Source organism: Martes martes (assembly GCF_963455335.1).
Source record: "Martes martes genome assembly, chromosome: 9".
Lineage (NCBI taxonomy): Eukaryota > Metazoa > Chordata > Mammalia > Carnivora > Mustelidae > Martes > Martes martes.
This window is the reverse complement of record NC_137896.1, coordinates 63,485,249-63,503,112: the sequence shown is the minus strand read 5'-3', so window position 1 is coordinate 63,503,112 and position 17,864 is coordinate 63,485,249. Positions and strand designations below refer to the sequence as shown.

Below are 17,864 nucleotides of genomic sequence, written 5' to 3'. Positions count from 1 at the left end.
GCTGTTAGGGTGGGTTGGTCCCTAACGCCCAGAGGCGTGGCTGAGTGAAGTAAATGGTAATGAAGGGTTGGGTCTCACTCAGTGGGCGGTGTTTGATGGATAGTTGACCTTGCCAATTGAAGGTGGTCACTGATGCCCAATGGGAAATTAGGACCTGAGAGGCGGGGCATTGTGGGCGGGGAAAGCTAAGTACCGAGGTACAGAGCAGCCGAAGTGGGAGGGAGGGTGGTGATTGACGGGCCGATTAGCCAACCGAATGTAGGGAGAGGCTGCACCGCCCCCAATGGGTGGGAGCTGGGGGCGGGGCTCGCCGAGGGGCGGGGAGGACAGGGTGCGGGGAGGGGGTTGCAGAAGGAGCGGAGCGGCTGCTGCTCAATGGCGGAAAAGCCGCCGGTGCTCTGACCGCCTGGTCCCCCTAGCAGTTGCGGGGGAGTTTCCTGCCGGCGCGGCTGGAGTCTCTGTTTCTCAGGGTTCGGTGGCTGGAAGATGCTCCAGAGAGACGAGGCTGCGGCGGAGGAGGTGGCGGCGGCCGAATCGGCAACGGCGCTAGGGTGGAGAGAAGGCGGCAGCGGCGGCGGCGGCGGCGTGCGGGGCCCGACGGTGTAAACAGCCCCGGAGGCGGCGGAGGCGGTGGCCGAGACCCTGACGGGGAAGCCGCGGCTGAGGCAGGGTCGCGCCTCGGTCGGAAGCCCGAGCTGAGTGCATCAGGGGTTCTCTGCGGCGGGCGAGAGCAGACGCCCTAGACCTCGCTTCCCTCCCTCGCCCCAGGTAAGGCCGCTCGGCGCCCCGCCGCAGGGGAAACGGCTCGCCGGTACCGCCGAGGCCCCGCACTGTTTTCGGGGTGCCGCCGGGCCACGGTCGCGGGCCCTGCTTGCCTTATCTTCGCCTCTTCTGCCGTGGAGCCTGGGGGAGCAGAACGCTGGGCCCAGCTCCTGGGTAGGCCCCTTCCCCAGCCGCCGCCTCCGCGCTCGGCCGAGTCTGGGAGAGGCTCGGGGCAGGGAATTTTACTTTGCTCCAGCGCCTGGAAGTAAACTGCTTTCCCCCTTTCTCTTCTCCAGTCCGCGAGCATCTCTTTGAAACCGAAACACCGGGGCTACCCCAGGCCTTAACTCTTCCCTTCCTGGATCGTGCTTATTCGAAAACCTTACCTTTCCCATTTGTTTCCTCATCAGTTTCTGCCCCCCTCTGCGCTCCACTTCACTTCCTTGTTAAATCTTCTTTCTCGCTCTTCTGTCTGTGCGTCTCACTACCACCTTCCTTCTTAGTGGCTTTAAATCGCTTCTTTTCTTAGCCGACTCCGGGCTTCTCTTCTTTCTTCTCTCTAGCGATCCTTTCCGGATGTCGTTCTTTTTAACAGAGAAGTTTTTAAATGAAACTTCTACCGCCAGCAATCCAAATCTTCCAGACACCCTTCAAGAGTAGACTAACCAGCTTTTTGCAGCAGATTAGTTTTTTTTTTTTTTAAACTGAGCCTAATATCCTTAAAAACAGAAAAAAAGAAAAAAACAAAACAACAACAACAAAAAAAACAGATTGTATTCTTAAACGTCAGATGTGAAAATGACACCGAGGTAATTTTAAAAACGAGGGGTCAGTGAATGTTGAAAATAGTTATTTCATTTTTTAAGCTGCCTGACCTCTAATGTTGGATTTAGCAGATCTAGAACATTTGCCCATCTTATTTGGCAAAACTGCTTCTTAAGCATTTGATAGCTGGCCCAGATTCATCTCTATTCAAGTCGGCTTAAAAACAACGTGAAAACTTTAAAAAGAATATATTTTATGAACTAACTAGGAAGCTGTTTTCATGAAGTCACAGTTAAAGACCTTTTAAAATAGGCTCCACATGTTTAATGTATCAAAATAAAGTTGGCAGGAGTCTTGTAAAAGGATTATTTAGGAATTTGAGTAGTCTTAGTGATATGTAGCTATTTTGGGAAAAACATTCTTTTTCTGTTAACAAACGTTTACAACTGTGATGTGAGAATTTCTGAGGTTTATTGTGGAATTAACACAGGAACTCATTTTATTTGAGCTACTGCATGGATGTAGAAGTGGTAGATTGTTCAGGTCAGATAGTGTAAGTCTGTATGTTCTGGGAGGTGGAGAAACATGCCATCCACACTGAATGTTAATGGACATTATTTCATTTACTTTCTCTGTTGTGCAATAAGAAAGTTCCTCGTGTTGGCCTCCTTTTTAATAGAGCATTTCTAAATAGAGACAGGTTATTCTAATTATTATAGTCTTTTCCAAGTGTACAGGCTTTAAAAAATATGAAGTTAAACTATTAAAATGGAGATTTTTAAAGAAATGTTTTTGTAGGCTTCTTGAATGGGCAATGTGTTGCTTCAGTTGAACTTTTAAAATTTAGTATTTAGAACAGTTTTTTTGGTCAACATTTTTTTTTCAGGATAATTCTGATTTTTACTGTGCTTTTTGGTTTCTCTCTGAGTTATTTTAATGGTGGTTGTGTTTTTCCCTTTCATTTAGTTTTGCTCTCATAAAGTCTTATCACAGTTTCTACAGTGGCTCTCTATGTTGCTTTATCAACATGAAATAGTATTTTTATGTGATCTTTCATACCCGGTAGTTAAGATCTTCCAGTTTTTGTACATTATCCTTTGAATTTCTTTATGTTGTAATCATTCTCTTAGAAGTGACCAGTGAAGCTTTCAACACCTGTTTTCTCATACCGGGTGTCTGATTTCTGTGAAGACCCCAGGAATGGGTGAAAGCTTTTAAAGTTTGTCTGATAGTCATGGCAATAAATATTATTTTATGTAAGTAATTAACATGTTCTAATTACCAAATCCCTTAAGATTACATCATCTGAAGGAATGGCATGTCTAAATAGCTGTGCTTCTAAGAATATCTGAACTAAAAAGTTCAGAAGAAGTGGTTTTCTCGTGAAAATTTATGTTCCTATTATGTACATTTTTTACGAAGTCTTTTGAATTAAAATCTGATGCCGATAGATTCTTGGCACTCTTGGAAGTGTAGAATTTGCCATAGTGTAGTTCAGTGATTCTGGAGATGCATTACAATTGTTTCGCCATTGGCTCAGTTTTTAAACATGCCCTTGTAAATGAGTTGGTAAACATTTGTTGTTTTTTTTTTTTAAAGATTTTATTTATTTATTTGACAGACAGAGATTACAAGTAGGCAGAGAGAGAGAAGGAAGCAGGCTCCCCGCTGAGCAGAGAGCCCGATGCGGGGCTCGATTCCAGGACCATGGGATCATGACCTGAGCTGAAGGCAGAGGCTTTAACCCACTGAGCCACCCAGGCGCCCCAAACATTTGTTTTATTACACATGATACTGACAGTGAATCCCCTCCCATTGGTGTTAGTTACACATATTATCTACATTGTATGAAACCTTGTATGTTACATGTAACTATTTTAAAGTATCTTGTGACATTACCTAGGCTAAAAGTAGTAAAATAGTATAATTCTAACTCCATAGTAGTCTTTCATAAGATGTAAGTGCTCTTTCATAAGATAAAGTGAATAAAATTAACTTATTAAAATATAACGTATTTTACTTTTCCTGTGAACTATGCCTTTCACAGTTCACTGATTTTAAGAAAAAGTTAGTTGGGAAACAACTGACAGTGTCAGAGTTAGAATAAACTTTTTAAATTCCAGAATTTGAATAACAAAATTTATTCAAGTAATACTAAACATAAAATATAAAATTATGGTTAGTGGTAAGATAATTTGGGGGAATATGGGTACTTCTGGATATCCATTGTGTTTTTTCCTACAGTGTATTTGAGTCTTCTTATTTTTTCCTTAGCTAATTTCAGAATTTGGGTTGAAACCAAATAATGTCTTAGTAGCTTTAAAGTTTTATGGTAGAAATATACTTTATATATTATATCAGTGGTATTGCAGATTAAGGGAATTGACTGTCTATGAGGTAAACTTCTCAGATACTAGGTAGACCCTGGAAATGTAATCTGACTACTTTCCATCCCACTGTTTTGTACTCAGACTAAATGGTGAAGGGAAATAGGGTAGATTTGGGGAATATTGGTTTTTGTAGTTTTTGCTTTACTTTAAAATTTATAAAATGACAGGATCTGTCATCTTCCAGCAACTGATCTAACAAGTATAGGTGAAGAAAAAGTTCTTCATAATCTTTGTTTTATCCTTATTTCTGTTGATGATACTTGTTTGTAACAAAATATTGATTTGAAAGAAAATAACTTGATCTTCTGGAGTAATTTAAGTATGCTAATATCTCTGATTAGCCATTTTGAAATCTTTTTTCAAATGAAACATTTTAATGTGGTTTAACTTCTTTGTGGAAACTGGACTTGAGTTACACTTTTTTTTTTTTGGTAAAGATTTTATTTATTTGACAGAGACAGAGAGAAGGGAGCACGAGCAGGGGGGAGAGGGAGAAGCAAGCCTCCCGCTGAGCAGCGGACCCCCCCCCCCCCCCCGCCCCCAGGGCTGGCCCGGAGCTCAATGTGGGGCTGGATCTCAGGACCACCTGAGCCGAAGGCAGATGCTTGACAGCTGAGGCACCCAGGTGCCCCTGAGTTACACTTTTCAGTGTTTAAGCTGTATCCTCTCCTTCCCCCAAAGAAAACCACCATTTAGACTAACCTGAGTTATTTGATCAGGTAGTTGAATCAATATTATGATATTATCAATATTATGATAAAAAGGGGCGCCTGGGTGGCTCAGTGGGTTAAGCCTCTGTCTTCGGCTCAGGTCATGATCTCAGGGTCCTGGGATCCAGCCCCACATCAGCTCTCAGCTCGGCGGGGAACCTGCTTCCCCTTCTCCCTCTGCCTACTTGTGATCTCTCTCTCTCTGTGTCAAATAAATACAATCTTTTTTTTTTTTTTAAAGATTGTATTTATTTGACAGAGATCACAGGTAAGCAGAGAGGCAGGCAGAGAGAGGAAGGGAAGGAGGCCGAGCCGAAAGCCGATGTGGGGCTCGATCCCAGGACCCCGAGATCATGACCTGAGCTGAAGGCAGAGGCTTAACTCACTGAGCCACCCAGGTGCCCCAAATAAATACAATTTTTAAAAATTAAAAAAAAAAAGTCTTTTCTAAATTCTTGATGGGATGAATTTTTCCAAAAGTGTAGTCTATATATGCTAGTTTAATTTCTCAGATTTTATAAAGATCATGAAATTTTATTTTTAGCATCATCTAGCAGCCTAGAAAACAAATACCATAAGGTAGCTCATTCTTTTTTTGTTTTTAAATTTTCATTCAAACTTCAGGATGTGTTATTTCTCCCTTTCAGTTTAATGTTAATAACAGACATAAACATTTTGCTCTGGATTATGGTAAGTCATGACATAGAAGAATTCTCGAGTAAATATTTTTCTTTTTTAGCTGCAGCTGACTTGTGACCACATCTACAATATCTTCTTATTTCTTGGCATGACATATACTTTTTATAGTGGTACCCTTTGTATGTTATAACTTATAAGAACACAGTAGTTTAAGTAGTTAAGTAGTTAAGTAGTTAAGTAGTAGTTAAGTAGTTTAACTTTAAGAACCCAGTAGTTTAGGGGTGCCTGGATAGCTCAGTTGTTAAGTGTCTGCCTTTGGCTTGGGTCAGGATCTCAGGGTCCTGGGATCAAGCCCTGCATCGGGCTTCCCGCTTGGCAGTAAACTGGCCTGTTTCTCCTTCTTCCACTCCCTCTGCTTGTGTTCCCTCTCTCACTGTCTCCCATTGTCAAATAAATAAAGTCTTTAAAAAAAAGAACCTAGTAGTTTAACAGTCAGTTGTGGTATTTTTTTGTTTTGTTTTGTTTTTGTTTTAGCTGTCATTGTTGTTTTATTTTTTTTAATTTTTTTATTTTAATAAACATATAATGTATTTTTATCCCCAGGGGTACAGGTCTGTGAATCGCCAGGTTTACACATTTTCACAGCACTCATCATAGCACATACCCTCCCCAATGTCCATTTCCCCACCACCCTCTCCAGTCCCCCCTCCCCCCCAGCAACCCTCAGTCTGTTTCTTGAGATTGAGTCTTTTATGGTTTGTCTCCCCAGTTGTGGTATTTTAACTTGTTCATATATTTAGACAAATTTAATATAGTTTGCAACATTTAAAGCACAGTTTACCAATTTATTTTATTTTATTTTATTATTTTTTTTTTTACAGTTTACCAATTTAAAACTTCATTCATTTACTCGTTTAATATTAATTTACTAAAAATGGACTCAGGTTTCTTTCTCTCTCTCTCTCTCTCTCTCTCTTTTTTTTAGTATGTTTAAATATCAGTATGAAATTACTGACTTTCAATTGATATCTTTCTGAAAATTAAAGACCTCGAAGTTTGGAAACATAACCCTTGTTGGAAAACTTGTTTTACATTTCCTTTGAACGAAAGAAGACTGTTAAATACAGGGCCTGATATTTAGAGGAGAGAAAGAGATGAACCTTGGAAGACTTTAGAGGAACTTGTCTCACTTTTAGAGATGGGACCAATTATTGGCAGGGGTATAGCAGGATAAGACCTGTGTGTAGTGTTGCTGTGCTTTTTGTCTACATAGAGTGGCCCCCACTTCAAAATAGGTTGTGTAGGTTAAGTGCATTTGTGTGCCAGAAACATGAAAAATCTTTTCCTTTGTGGGAAACTTTTAAAAATGTGGTTATTAGGTATAATCAAGTGTGTAATATAAAAAGAAACTAAGTGAATAGGTTTGTTTGGGTTTTTTTTTTTTTTTTTTTTTTTTTTTTTGGATAAATAGTGTAGACCTGAGAAGCAGGTTTGATAAAAGATAGAGTAATTTGTGAAGTTCTGATGGATTTCAAAACACTTTAAACCTTGAGGGGCGCCTGGGTGGCTCAGTGGGTTAAGCCTCTGCCTTCGGCTCAGGTCATGGTCCCAGGGTCCTGGGATCGAGCCCCGCATCGGGCTCTCTGCTCAGCAGGGAGCCTGCTTCCCCCTTCTCTCTCCGTCTGCCTCTCTGCTTACTTGTGATCTCTGTCTGTCAAATAAATGAATAAAAAATCTTTAAAAAAAAAAAAAAAAAAAAAAACACTTTAAACCTTGAGAGTAATGTCAGTGATTCTTAAGTCTAACTGCATTTTATTTTCTTGGTGTAGGTATATATAAGTGCACTCTTAACATGGAAAAGGGATAGTTAATAGGTGTCCTTAGGTGTAGGGGAATCTAGGAATGTCCTTACTACTATGGATAGTTACCCTCTCTTGGGAAAGAATGTTTCTTTTCCCCCTCTTCTCATTAAAGCATTCAATTCTGAGTTAATGAACTGGTATTATCTATAACATAAAGGTGACCCTTCTTCTTTGTCCCTTACAAAGAGGAAATAATGACCTCAAAGCAACTCTAAATGATCAAGTTCAGATATGAGCAACTTTTACTTACTGTAGGCTACCAGCCCACTGAGAAATAAAGAATTCTATGTATTTAATAGTATAGTATTTAGTCTGTAGCCACCCTATCCTCAGCCATTATTTTGGCATTCCCTGAGTGCCTTCTAACATGCAAAGTACCATTCATGGCTGAAGACTGAACAAAACAGACAAAAATCCCTGCCCTCATAGGTTTTATATTCTGATAGCAAACACACTGCCTCAGTTTACATTACAACTGTGCTCCCTTTATGGATGACTGAAATCAGGAGTGGACAGTTTGGGATGTATGGTGTTTTCTATACTACACTTAGACGCTGTGATTACAGCTTTACTTTTTTTTTTTTTTTTTTAAAATAAGCTCTACATGCAATGTGGGGCATGAACTTACCACCCTGAGCTCAACAGTCATGTGCTCCACTGACTGAGTCAGTTGGGAGACCCTAGAGCTTTACTATTTATTTATTTTTAAATAGGCTCTCCCTGCCCAGTGTGGGGCTTGAACTCATAGCCTTGAGATCAAGAGTCAGACACTTAATGACTGAGCCACGCAGGCACACAGAGCATTACTATTTTTTCTTTTTTTAAAGATCTTATGTATTTATTTGACAGACGGTGAAAGAGGGAACACAACCAGGGGGAGAGGGAGAGGGAGAAGTAGGCTTCCTGCAGAGCTGGGAGCCTGATATGGGGCTCAAACCCAGGACCCTGGGATCACGATCTGAGCTGAAGAGAGACACTTAACAACTGAGACACCCAGGTGCCCCCAGCATTACTCCGTTTTTTTTTTTAAAGATTTTATTTATTTCTTTGATAGAGATCACAAGTAGGCAGAGAGGCAGGCAGAGAGAAAGGAAGGGAAGCAGGCTCCCTGCTGAGCAGAGAGCCCGACGCAGGACGCAGGGCTCGATCTGAGGACCCTGGATCCTGGCCTGAGCCGAAAGCAGAGGCTTTAACCCACTGAGCCACCCAGGCGCCCCGCATTACTCCATTTTTAACAAAAGAGAGGGAAGAAAAATAAAAGAGGGAAGAAGAGTTTTTTTGTAACTAGACAAAAAGTGATACATGGAAAGCGGAAGTAGGAAGGGGGAAATAATTGTTGTGCCTAAGATTAAAAGGTGAGCCAAAGAGAGAAAAGCAATCCCTGTATGAGCCATGAGGAAAGCTAGGGTCTTCAGGTGTTTCCCATTTACTGCCCATGCTTGGATAGATGAGTTCCTAGACAGGAAAATGGGAGAAGGTAGGATAATGGGAGCAGGATAAACAGGACTTTTTAACAGAAAGACTGGTTTACGTAACTTGGGATGCACATATAAAATGTATGTTGTCATTTGTGTTTAGAAAAAACGCTGTTGCTGTGTGTGTTCGTTTGTGAGTATAACTGAAAGATTAGTGAATGGCCATTAGTGTCTGGAAATAGTGCCTCTGATTTGTGACTGCTACTTCTGTTTTCTGGTTATTTGACAGTTCTGTTGAAGATAGCTGATGGAGCCAGTCTGTCCGTGTTTATTATGCTAAAATTGGTCTGTATATTTGTTACCGCTTCCCTTAATTCTGGAGCTGTGGTGTGTAATTTGAAGTTGTGCCTTTGTTTCTCCTGCGTTGTAAATTCCTGCATGAGGGTGTCTTATTGCATGATACGAAGCAGATGCTTATTTTTCTACTGTGTGTTACGTACCTTTCCTAGTGATGATCCAGTTTGGTAAAAATGTCTCTTCCTGAGTTTACACAAACATTGCACATTTAAGATAAGCATGAGAGATCTTTGATCTTTGTTTTTATCTTAATACATAATGGTCTTTTGCTTTCATTTGTGAGGCATTGAGTCAGACTCTCATGTGATCTTGCTTGCTGCAATGAATTGAGATTTTTTTTTTATCTTAAAGCAAATCAACTTGTGTGTATTTCAGGGCCTCAATATAAAAATGAACACTGGTTCCATTCATGACCTAAGAGACTTCATTTTTAGGACCCAAATGAAGCCTTCAAATTACTAGTTTCACTTTTAATATGTTTTTTGTGACTTATTTATCACTTTTTTATCGAAGTGCTGATGTGCTGAAGAATGTGAACTGGGGTTTTTTTTTTTTTTGGAAGATTTTGTTTATTTTAGAGAGTGTGAGTTGGGGATGGGCAAAGGGAGAGGGAGAGCATCTCAGGCAGACTCCAAGCAGCATGCAGAGCCTTAGCCCATCGTGGGGCTTGATTCCACGACCCTGAGATCATGACCAGAGCCAAAACCAAGAGTCATTCGCTCAACTGACTGAGCCACACAGGCGTCCCAGAATTTGAACTTTTTGAATATATATTAAATTTAGTGCTGTCAGACCATGTTCACCAAGCTGTATAGCATTTTAGATTAGAAAACAAAACAAAGCCTTACTTGATGTCTTAAATTATCTCTTATAACTGGTTTCATTTCTATAGTACAGAATTTTATTAAGGCTTTGTGGTTGTAGGTCCTAAATGTAAGGAAACTGAGTTTAATTTCTTGCTATTCTGTCCTCAAGTGTTTTGAAGCAAAATGTGAAAGTGAAATGGTAACTTTTGCCTTAATATATAATAGTTTTCATTTATACTCTTCTTTTTTTGTTCTATGCCTCTAACTCTGCTTTGTGAGGGAAGTAGAAGTTTGGAAGGATTAGTGAGGATTTAGATTACGTTATTGCTCATCCAACATCTTGAGTCTTAGTGATAGGTTTGTGTTCAGCATATTTGCTCTTCTCTTGTGCTTTTGGTTTGTGTTGCCTTTTCTGCCTCTGTGATTTCTTTTCTTTCTTTCTTTCTTTTTTTTTTTAAAGATTTTATTTATTTGACAGACAGATCACAAGTAGGCAGAGAGGCAGGCAGAGAGAGAGGGGGAAGCAGGCTCCCTGCTGAACAGAGAGCCTGAAGCGGGGCTCGATCCGAGAACCCCGAGATCATGACCTGAGCCGAAGGCAGAGGTCCAACCCACTGAGCCACCCAGGCGCCTCTGTCTGTGATTTCTTGATATTTATTTAACTACAGGGGGGCCACCAGGTCTGGAAGCACAGATGCACAGACAATAAATGGTTTATTGATATTCCAGTACAGAATGTTAAAATAACATCTGTATGTTAGGACTTTCTGATCACCCTGCAGACTGGAATTCTTGTAGGTGGGTCTTTTGTTTCTGTTCAGGCATATATTGCATGGGTAAATTATGGAGTCCAGTGTAAGGTATATTCTGAATAGAAAAGAGAAGCGAGGGTCACCTGGGTGGCTCAGTGGTTAAGCCTCTGCCTTCCGCTCAGGTCATGATCTCAGTGTCCTGGGATCGAGCCCCACATTGGGCTCTCTGCTCGGCAGGGAGCCTGCTTCCTCCCCTCTCTCTGCCTGCCTCTCTGCCTACTTGTGATCTCTCTTTGTCAAATAAATAAATAAAATCTTAAAAAAAAGAAAAAAAAAAGAAAAGAGAAGCGATGCATAGTTAATTTTAGAGCGCTAGCTGGAATAACATTGACTCTGCATTTTTACAAGGACTGAAAGCAATCTAACAAAGATAAGTCTGAGATTTAATTCGTTGTCAAGTATTTTTGCTAACAGTTTGGGAGATGCTATATAGCAGTAGCTTCAGGAGTATACCAAATGAAAAATGGTCAGAGGAGTCAGCCAAATGGTCATGACATTAGGAGAATATGTGTTTAGGCTCTAACTCTATTATTTCAGAGTAATGCCATATTAATAATAAAATCCTTAGTCACATATGAATGAAAACCATTCTATACCCATAGACATGAGAATTACTTGTTCACAAACATGCATGAGGCTTCTTATCAGCACATTTAGATATTTCTGAATTTTTGCTGCTTTATGCATTTAGGTAATGCTGTAGGGTGCTTAGCGTAGTTTACTTGTGTGTGTTTTTAAGTGTATATTAAATGTAAGAAGACTTTATATTTGGAATGGTGTATATTTCTGGAAAAAGCTGCAAAAGGAGGGTGATGATTGGGAGCGTTGACACTAAAGCCGGACTACATGGATTTGAATTCCTCTCCTGTCACTCCGTAAATGGGTAACTTGAAGCAAGTTACTTAACTGTCTCTAAACCTCAGGTTTTCTCATTTGTAAAGTGAATGATAATGTATGTTTATTTTTATTTTATTTTTTAAAAGATTATTTATTTATTTGACAGAGAGAGATCACAAGTAGGCAGAGAAGCAGGCGGAGAGAGAGGGGGAAGCAGGCTCCCCGCTGAGCAGAGAGCCCGATGTGGGGCTTGATCCCAGGACCCTGAGATCATGACCTGAGCCAAAGACAGAGGCTTAACCCACTGAGCCACCCAGGCGCCCCCTTACAGAACATTTTAATAGTATACTGAGTACCTATATATCCACCACTTAAATTCAACAGTATTTATATATTTTTTTACCATATTTGCTTTATATAATCAAATATATATATTTGCTTTGCTGAATCATTTAAAAATTAGTTTTTTCTCCTTCTGATACTTCATCTCTAAATACTTAAATATGAATCTTCCCCTAAAATGACATTTTCTTCCTACCTACAATACTGTCATCTTATGTAACACAATTATCTAATCCCCAAAAGTCAACTAATCCCCAGTCCATAAGTAGATTTCCCCAGTTAGGTCAAAAATGACTTTTATAGCTTTTCCCTTCCACACCAAAGTCCACTGAAGGATCGTGCATTTACTCTTGTATCTCAATTCTCTTTTAAAGATTTTATTTATTTATTTGACAGACAGAGATCACAAGTAGGCAACAGAGAGAGAGGAAGGGAAGCAGGCTTCCCGCTGAGCAGAGAGCCCAATGCGGGACTCAATCCCAGGACCCTGGGATCATGACCTGAGCTGAAGGCAGAGGCTTTAACCCACTGAGCCACCCAGGTGCCCCTCAATTCTCTTTTAAATTTAAACACCTACTTAAAAAGTGACCCTCTTTGAAGAGACTGATTATCTTGTAATATACCCTATATTCAGAATTTGTCTGGTTCTTTTAGATCTTTTAAAAACTTACTCCTTCGTCTTCTGTAAGCTGTTAAATTAGAGCTAAAGACTTGAGTTAAATTCAGGTTAAACATTTTGGCCAGGATACTTCATAGTTGATGCTGCTTCATATTACATCATGTCAGAAGGCACAAAATGCCTGTCACACGGTTAGTAGGGCTAAATTTGATCACAGGTGAAGTTGGTGATTGCTAGATGTCTCCATGAACAAGGAGCATTTTCTCTTTAGTGATTATCAGGTAAATTGTGGCATATTTTGTTACCATGCAAGTCCATTTCTCCTTCAGAATTTTACTTAATAGATTCAGTGGTTTCTTTCTTTCTTTCTTTTTTTTTTTTTTAATTTTATTTTTTAAGTAATTTCTCCGCCCAGTGTGGGGCTCGAACCCACCTCCCTGACATCAAGGGTCACATGCTATACCATCTGAACTATCTAGGCATTCTGTGATTTCATTTTTGAATATGGATCTATCAGGGGTCACCTAGCTATGCTGATTGGGCAAATTTTGTCTTCCGCCTGCTTTGTAAATAAAGTTTTATTAGAACACAGTTATGTTCATTTGTTCACATAATGTGTGTGACTCCTTTCCTTTTTTTTTTTTTTTCTTTTAAAGATTTTATTTGTCAGAGAGAGAGAGTGAACACAAGCAGGGGAACCAGCAGGCAGAGGCAGAGGGAGAAACAGGTTCCCTGCTGAGCAAGGAGCCTGATGTGGGAATTGATCCCAGGACTCTGGGATCATGACCTGAGCCCAAGGCAGACCCTCAACCAACTGAGCCACCCAGGGGTCCCTGTGGCTGCTTTCCCACTGATTTGGCAGGTTGGGTAGTTGCAAAAGAAATCATATGGCCCTGCACAGCCCCAAATACTTACTTTTTGGTTCTTTAAAGAAAAGTTTTGCTGAGCCCTGATTTAGTATGTTTGTATATAGTGTCCCCTTTTTCTCATTGTAATGGTAGTAGAGGTATAATATTGGTGTTTATATGTTTGGTATTCACGTAATTGGTTTTTATGTATAGTTTCTGCACCCTGATGATGTTCAAGGTATAACTGCATCTAACATGGTGAAAATTGTGAAGTTTTTGCTTATATCTCTCAAACTGTAAAGTATGGTACTGTATGTGGTTCATAAAATCATATGTTAAAAGCAGAGACATTTCAGATGTAAAAAATTTATAAAGCAAAATGAACACCGAAGTACCCACTACCCAGCTTAGTTTAGGATATAGGACATTCCAGCATACTTGAAACCCTCCTGTTACCCTTGTAGATTTCATCCTTTCTTTCCCGCTGTCCTGATTTTGTGCCTTCCCTCACGTATATGATCTCTGTGTATGTATCTGTGACTAAATAGCATATACTACTCTTAACGTCAAGCTCTTAAAGAGATTTTACAGTTTTTGTGTGTGATTGTATATGGAATGTCTTTTCATAAAATTTGCTTTTTTTGCTTAACATTTTTGCGAAGTTCTTCCTTGTTGCTCTGTAACTCTCTTTCTAATAGTATTGCATATGTATTGGATACACATTATAGCACATTTAGTCTAGTCTCTTTGGATTATTTTTGTGACTGTAAATGATAGTATTAAAATGTACTTTACGTGTCTTTTGATATATTCATATGTGTGAGAATTTCTCTAGAGCACATACTTAGGGGTATAATTGCTGAATTGTAGGCCTTTCTCATTGTACAACCTACCGAGGTGTTTCCAAAATTCTCTCCAAAGTGGCTGTAGCAGTTCATGCTCCCACTAATGGTACACAAAAGTTTCTGTTGCTCTAGATCAATATCAGACTGCCCTACATAAATACAACATTGGCCATACATGTAATTTAAAATTTTTTTTCTTTTTTTTTATTTTTTAAGATTTTGTCAGAGAGTGTGCGCACAAGCATAACTTAAAATTTTCTAGTAGCCACTTTAATAAAAAGGAGCAGGTGAAGGTAATTTTAATAATATGTTTTATCTAGTCTATTGAAGAAACCATTTCAGTATGTAAACAGTAAAAATTAATGAGGTGTTTTTGCATTTTTTAGATTAAATTCTTTGAAATATGGTATATATTTTATACTTACCAGCATATCTCAGTTTGGATTAGCCATGTTTCAAATTCTTACTAGCCACTGTGGGCTGTATCAGACAGCACAGCTCTGTGTCCTTGTCTGCATTTGGTATTGAGAATTTATTTTTCTTCAATCTGATGAGAGAGACCCTGTTTCCTTGTGACTTTAATTTTGCATTTTCCTATTAGTAAATTTGCATTTTCCTATTACTAGTGAGGGTGAGCATTCTCATATGTTTGTTTAGTGGCCATTTGAATTTTTCTTCCTGTGTATTTGCTAGTATCATTTGTTGTTTATTCTTTTCCTGTTTGGTTTTTTTGAGATTTTATTTTTAAGTAATCTCTACCCCCAACATGGGGCTGGAACTTAGAAACCCCAGATCAAGAGTAGCAATTTCCATTGACTGAGCCAGCCAGGCGCCCCACATTTTGTGTTTTTTCCTTAATGATAAAATCTTGTAGGTATAAATAACAGATTTTCTTTGCCATTAGAATGCTGGTGTTACTGTTAATTGTGTTTTAAGAGTTTTTAGGGATTAATTACATGGTGTATCTATAAAATGACACAAACATTTCAGGGGGACCTGGCTGCCTGAGGAGCATATGACTCTTGATCTCAGGGTTGTGGGTTCAAACCCTATGTTGGGTGTGGAGATTGCTTAAAAAGAAAACCTTTAAAAAACAAACACGCCCCCATCCCATTTTTAACCTAAAGGTAGTTTTGAAATAACTTCAAAAATAATTTGGATTGAAGTAAATGTTTGGAATGGTCATAATTGAATAGTAATATAGGGGGTGATTGCTTTATTCCTTTTTTTTTTTTTAAGATTTTATTTATTTATTTGACAGACAGAGATCACAAGTAGGCAGAGAGGCAGGCAGAGAAAGAGGGGGAAGCAGGCTCCCCACCGAGCAGAGAGCCCGATGTGGGGCTCAATCCCAGGACCCTGAGATCATGACCTGAGCCAAAGGCAGAGGCTTAACCCACTGAGCCACTCAGGCGCCCCTGATTGCTTTTATTCTTAAGGTAAACAATACTTTGTATATATTTTCTTCCATACATTCTTTTTGCTCAGTTTAGTCTTGCTCTTTTCCATAACTCTAAGCCCAAATACCCCTAGGAAGAGTTCAACTGAATGGATGCGGTCTAGAGCCAAAGATGTTCTCTCCGGCAGGGCTTATTGGGCAAGACTGAGGTAGGAGTTGGGGGTGCTTTAATGTAGAGCATTTGGAAACAAACCAAGTGACAAATTCCTTAGTGTGTACCCTGTCTGCAGTAAGTGGGCGTGTTTGGGTGCTTTAAGTGTGAAATCTTAAAGGTAGAATTTGCTGGAAATCACCACTGAAATGACTGCGTTGTCAGAGAGTTTACACAGGCATTGGAGACAGTGGCAGAAATACAGCTCATGTCTAAGATGGACAGATTCCTGAGGACGAAGTACATGAATGTGTGGAGGTTCTGGTGTGTTGTGGTGGAAGTGATGAGATTTCCTAACAGGGTGGCTGAGTACATCAGTAGGAGTAACATGCTATGTACAAACCTAAGCTCCCATGTATGAGCAAAGCCCTTGAGGAGAAACTTAGTGACCATGGTGGAATTGCCTATTCCTGGAAATGGTGGTTGATTTGGAAAATAAAAGCAATAAAATATAGGAATCATAAAAATAATTAATAAAATGACTTTAAACATTTTAAAAGATTGCTGGAAATAAAAACTTCTTTTACTTAATATGTGTTACAGTAGATGACAGAGGTTAATCAGTGTTCCAGTAGGTTTTTGGGTCTCTGCCAATTTATTTTTTGTGAACTTTGTAATGGTTGATTAAGATACTCTTTCTTGAAGATGTATCTTTTTTTTTTTTAAGATTTTATTTATTTGACAGACAGAGATCACAAGTGGGCGGATAGGCAGGCAGAGGGAACAGGGGAAGCAGGCTCCCTGCTGAACAGAGAACCTGATGTGGGGCTTGATCCCAGGACCCCGAGATCATGACCTGAGCTGAAGGCAGAGGCTTAACCCACTGAGCCACCCAGGCACCCCTTTAAGACGTATCTTTTAACTTAACGTGTATTTTACTTAATACATGCTAGGTGTCACAGTCACAAGTTAGGGTAGGAAGGATAAGGAAGGCAAAAATGTCCAAAGGAGTATGGATGACTATATATAGGGGTGCTGAGAGGCTGGGATGAAGGGTTGGTGATGGTGACAAAGAGGAGATTATTTCTTTTTTTTTTTTTTTAAAGATTTTATTTATTTATTTGACAGATAGAGATCACAAGTAGGCAGAGAGGCAGGCAGAGAGAGAGAGAGGAGGAAGCAGGCTCCCTGCTGAGCAGAGAGCCCGATGTGGGGCTCGATTCCAGGACCCTGGAATTATGACCCGAGCTGAAGGCAGAGGCTTTAACCCACTGAACCACCCAGGCACCCCGAGGAGATTATTTCTTAGGTGCCTTGAATGATTTAGTTAGTTCACGTAAAGAAGGTAGAGCAGATTGATTAAGGTGGGAATGAGAATGAGGTACTTGGCTGGTGTAAGGCCTAGGCAGGGCAGGTTATAGGGGAAGGTTTCAGACTAGACGTTTTGTACTGTGTCACTTGGGGAGTGGAAGGCCACTGCTTCTTTTTGGGACACTTCAGGTATGTTTTAGGGAAATGAAACAGGTGATAAATCTGCGGAGTGGCCTGAAGGAAGGGGAGATTGAAGTCAGGGAGACCTACTAGGAGGCAGTTAGATAATCCAGACAGTAGATGGTGATGCTCAGGATTGGCTGTAGGATAAAAGAGACACTTAAAAGGGAGATTTGATGGAATATTGATTGGTGTGTAGTGATTGGATTTATGTAAAAGATTAACCTGAGTTACTAGAAGAAGGATTATGGTTAGATGGATTAATAGGTAGTGAATGCAAATAGATTAGAATATGAAGGTGGTTTGGGGGCAGAGGTGAAGATTTTGGTTATGTTCTGTTTGAAGAGATACATATAGCAGACAAGCTTAATGATTAAAAATCTGAGAAGTCAATGTAGAATTGATGGCTAACGGGGCACCTGACTGGCTTAGTTAGTATAAAGCACGACTTTTGATCTTGGGGTTGTAAACTCGAGCTCCACGTTGGGGGTAGAGGTTACTAAAGAAAATATTTTAAGGGGCACCTGGGTGGCTCAGTTGGTTTAGTGTGCTTTAGGATGAGGTCGTGATCCCAGCTATCTGTTAGGCAGGGAGCCTTCTTCTCCCTCACCCTCTGCCTGCTGCTCCCCCTGCTTGTGCTCTCTCTCTGTCAAATAAATAAATAAAATCTTCTAAAAAATTTTTAGAAATTAGAGAAAATGATAGTTGAAGCAATACGAATGGATCAAAGGGTAGATACTGTGTTTTGGGTTGAGGCTAATTGCCATTTTGGGGAGTGTACTTTTCTTGAATTTTGGAGACTGAAAAAGAATGG

At 40.0% G+C, this 17,864-nt stretch overlaps 1 protein-coding gene across 3 annotated transcripts in view; it reads left to right on the top strand.

Annotated features, from left to right (window-relative positions):
• Positions 1–312: 312 nt before the first annotated feature.
• Positions 313–17,864, top strand: part of PPM1B (protein phosphatase, Mg2+/Mn2+ dependent 1B) — a 91,859-nt gene continuing 74,307 nt past the window's right edge. For all 3 annotated transcript variants that reach the window (XM_080813198.1, XM_080813199.1, XM_080813197.1), the window contains exon 1: positions 313–768. The gene's annotated coding sequence lies outside the window, so the exon portion shown is untranslated. The remainder of the gene's footprint in view (positions 769–17,864) is intronic.